This window comes from Chenopodium album, chromosome 17 (genome assembly GCF_948465745.1).
Source record: "Chenopodium album chromosome 17, dcCheAlbu1.1, whole genome shotgun sequence".
Lineage (NCBI taxonomy): Eukaryota > Viridiplantae > Streptophyta > Magnoliopsida > Caryophyllales > Amaranthaceae > Chenopodium > Chenopodium album.
In genome coordinates this window covers 31,597,570-31,602,183 of record NC_137850.1, presented here as the reverse complement: position 1 = coordinate 31,602,183, position 4,614 = coordinate 31,597,570, and the positions used below count along the sequence as shown (strand labels likewise).

Below are 4,614 nucleotides of genomic sequence, written 5' to 3'. Positions count from 1 at the left end.
CATTTGTAGAGTAATATTAGTAACCTTTAAATCACCCATAGTAAGCTTTGAACACACAGACGATGGCATTACACTGACACTGGCACCTAAATCACATAAAGCTTTATCAATAAAAACATTTCCTATATGACAAGGTATAGAAAAACTACCGGGATCCTTTAATTTTGGAGGAGATTTATTTTGTAGTAAAGCACTACAATCTTCAGTGAAAGCTACAGTTTCAACCTCATTAAAGGCTCTCTTCCTAGTCAAAATGTCTTTCATGAATTTAGCATATGCAAAAACCTGAGTGATTAAATCAGTGAAAGGAACTGTTACCTGCAGATTCTTGACGACCTCTAGAAACTTACCAAATTGCTTATCTAACTTGTTCTTCAAATGTCTATTAGGGAATGGTAGTTGGATAGTAGGGCCTTGCACATCTCCACCCTTCTCTTGAGGTTTACCCTGCGAAGAAATATTATAAGAGTTAGTTTTTTCCTGGAGCCCTGCAGGGTTAGTAATATTAGCATTTGGTACAAGGGGATCAGGATTAGCAATTGGTGTTATAATAGGTTCATCCTCTTTGGGCATAGAAGGCCTATCATATTGTGAACCACTCCTCAAAATAATTGCATTAGCATGATCCGCGGGTTGCATTGACTGTGATGGTAAGACTCACTGCTGGCGATTTTGTAGAGTAGAGGAAAGTTGTGCAATCTGATTATCAACAATTTTATTATGGGCTATAATTGAATCAATTTGAGCATCTCTACTCTTCATGTGCTTTTGCATATTTGCTGACATCCCTCTAATTTCTGATAAGGCAGGATCAGTAGGTGGGGGAGTTTGTGATTGGGTTTTCTAGGCAGAATTAGGATGGTAATATTTCTAAAGTGGTGGTGGTTGCTGTTGTGGTTGTTGTGGAGGTGGAGGTGGAGGATTTCATACATTGGTGCTCCGGTAAGAAAGATATGGATGGTTTCGGAGGCCAGGATTATAAGTGTTGGAGTATGGGTTATTTTTCCTATAGGTTTGGAAGGCATTAACTTGCTCCATAGAACTCCTACAATCTTGCTCCCAATGTCCTACAATTCCACAATTTTCACAAAAGCGTCATTATTATTATTGACAACATAAACATTAGCTACAAAATTAGGAACAACCGTAAGATTATCTAGTTTTTGGCAAATAGATGATAATTGAGCCTGCAAAAAGGATACGGAATCAACATTGTGTTCCCCTTGTTAGCGAAATCTCTAGGATTCCCATATTGGGAATTGTGGATTGCCATATCTTCGATAACCTGACCTGCATTATTAACATTAAGATTCATGAACCTCCCACTGGCTGCAGAATCCAGAATTATTCTAGATGAATTCCCAAGCCCATTGTAAAAGGCTTGAATCAACTGCCACTGTGCTAAATTATGGTGAGGACACTCCCTCTACAGATCCTTGAATCTTTCCCAAGCCTCATATAAAGTTTCATCTAGCTATTAGGTTAAATTATGAATTGCACTTCTCAACAAAGCTGTCCTCTCTGCAGGGTAATATTTGTTATAAAAATTCAAAGTAAGTGTCTCCCAGTCAGTAATACCAAGTGCAGTTCTATTCAAACCATTAAACCACAATTTAGCTTTTTCACATAAAGAAAAGGGAAAAAGAATCTCCATGATTTGGTCTTGTGTAACCCCAGCTTTCCTAATGGTGTTGCAATACTGATAGAAATCTGCAATATGAAGATTAGGGTCTTCACCCTTAGCTCCACTAAATTGTTTCCTCTCAATCACCGTGATAAATTAGGGCTTGATCTCAAATTGCACCCCATCAAGAGCTGGAGTAGGAGTAAGATGTGGAAAATCCCTCAGGGACGGCTGCGAATAATCGCTAAGCTTGCGAGCTGGAGGAGGTGGTGGTGCCGTCATCTCTGATTCAGATTCTGAAGAAACTTTTGAATCGCTAGAATCAGATGGGGGTTCCAATGGTGGATTACCTTCAGAAGTGTCTCGTATATGTCTATAAAGGTTCTTCTGTCTATGAAAAGATCATTCGATTTCAGGATCAAATGGAATGTAACCTGATCTAGAACTCCTGGGTATAAACACATAACTGAACAATTAAATATGATAAAATTGTCTCAAAGAACTTTTGTTCTCTGAGATGGGAGAAAATAATTTAGACTACAAAAACAATCAAAGATAAAAATAAAACCGTTTCCCCAGAAACGGCACCAAATTTTGATAGGCTAAAGTCGTATCACCTAATCAAAAGTAATTCCTAAGTCCTCTAACTAAGTAGATAGGGAAGTAGGGTCGAACCACAGGGAAACAACTCAATTTATTCCTAACTAATTAAAATAATCTAAAAATTGTTGTTATAAAAGGGGAATTAAACTACGGAGATTAAGAATAGGGAAAATTCAATAATAAAGAAGCCTAGGGTCACAAGTTCACCAATAATTAATATTCCGGGATAAAACATAACAATCAATAATCAACATTGCACATATAACATGATTAACAGGCTCTCACAATTTATAAATCAACATAGATCTAACAGGCTCTCGCAATTTACTAGATCTAAGTTCCTACTGAAAATAGCCTTTATTATCAAATTAACATCTGCTCGATTCATCAATTCAATATTGCTATACTTTTACAATCAAATCACATCTGCTCGATTCATAATCCAATTGTAAAGAATTAAAACAATTCAATAAGAAATTATCATGTAATATCAATAATAACAATTATTCCTTCATATTACTTATGGATCCCCCAAGAACCCTAGAATTAAACTACTCACACATAATTAATTCTAAACAAATCAAAGCATATGAAAAAGACATTATTAAGATTAAAACAAGAAAATAAACAATAAAGGAGAGAAGAAGGAATACTGAAAGAAAGAAAAATATGGAATTACACTAAAAAGGGAAGAACTTGAGTTTAACAATAATCACCAACTAAAAAGCTCTCTAAAACTTTGAGTATGAGAAAAGAAAATAATGAAGGCATAACTAAGAAAGATTACAAAAAGAGTATTAAAACTAAGCTCGAAGATTAGCCAAAACAAACTCCTAAAACGCCTGAATTTACTCGCGCCCGATAGGGCCCGCCTTTTTCCTCGAACGCTGCTTTCTGGGCAGCCGCTCGATCGAGCAATGGTCGCCCGATCGAGCCCGGCTTTTTCCTTGGCCGTCCTTGAGCTTCTCTTCTAAATCTTTTGGGCTTCAAATCCCGAGAGCCAACACCTCTTCTTGGTCCATTGCTCGGACCAATTTCACAAACCAAGCCCTTAATCACCGATACGATCGGTCTTGGGCTACGATCAACGAACATAATGTGCTACAAGCTCCAATATCCCGTAGTGGCCGGAAAACCATAGGAATAACCGACAAATCCGGGAAATTCCTACAAAAAAAATGCCAACTCTACAAAACACTAGAAACCGCACATTAGCGCTAAAAATAGCTCCGAAGAGCTCAAATAGGCATATAAATGACCGTGGGACGGGGGATAAAATAACATATAAAACACGAATATCACCTTGGGATGGGATGGTGAGCAATTTGTGTAATTTTCAAAAAGACAAAAGCTTGAGTGAGTTTACTTAGATCTCAAAATTTCAAAAATTCAGAAAAGCAAAAAAGCAATAAAAGTGTGCAAAAGGGCAAGTGTTCCAATGTCTTTGATACGAACATATCTTTGATAAGAACACGTCTCAGATTGCGTGTGTCTCTTATCGAGTGCTCGGCACCGTGCCTGGGAACATATATATGCCAAGTGAGTGATAGACCACATGATCGGGATTGCCCACACTTATCAAAAATAAAAAAAATGCAAAACCAAAAAAAAGAGAGAGTATAATATAAATAAAAAAGAGTTTAAAAGGGAGAAGCCTCAAGCATACAAATACAAAGATTCGAAAGCAAGGTTGCACACCTTGGGGGCTTATCTAGGGTCTTGAGCCTTTATTCCCTTTTTCTTCAACCTTTAGCCTAACCATGTTACAACCCTTCAAAGACATCTTTGAGGTATACATACACTTGTGCAAGGTTCAGCTAAAGCTACGTTCGGCCTGATTCCTAATGGATACGTAGGCAACCTTACATTGGGGTACGGCCATAATAATCATGCACTCATTCATTTACATACATATTCACGCATAATCATATCAAGGGATCTGCAATGCTCATCTCTATCCACTTAGAGCTAGACTTGGGAGTTTGATCCCTACATCATTAACCTACCCAGCCTAAGAGTCACCATTACTTAGCTCTTCACAAAATATATTTCCACACACTTAGCCTTTACGGCCTAACTTAGTGTCACTTTCACACACATCATAGGTACATGACCAAATAAACCTTTCCTTAGGAACCTTTGTCATGAAATCTTAACATAACTTGAAGCACGCCTTGTCATATCAAAATCAATCATCATTGCATCACAAAGTATGAAGTACTTAGCCTTCGTGCCTAAGTTATCCAAATACTTTCATCATCGAGTCATCAAATGAGATAGCCTAGGATGCTATAACCCTTGCACCATGAGATACAACGATCACTTGATTGAGCTCATTCAATATGCATTACAAACACTCAAACACTTCACTTCTTTCTTTTCACGTC

The 4,614-nt window shown here is 37.5% G+C and overlaps 1 non-coding gene across 1 annotated transcript; it reads left to right on the top strand.

Moving 5' to 3' along the window:
• Positions 1 to 1,403: 1,403 nt before the first annotated feature.
• On the top strand, positions 1,404 to 1,510 carry LOC145590364 (small nucleolar RNA R71). Its single transcript, XR_014101979.1, has one exon. It is a non-coding gene; the product is annotated as a small nucleolar RNA R71 (small nucleolar RNA).
• Positions 1,511 to 4,614: the final 3,104 nt, after the last annotated feature.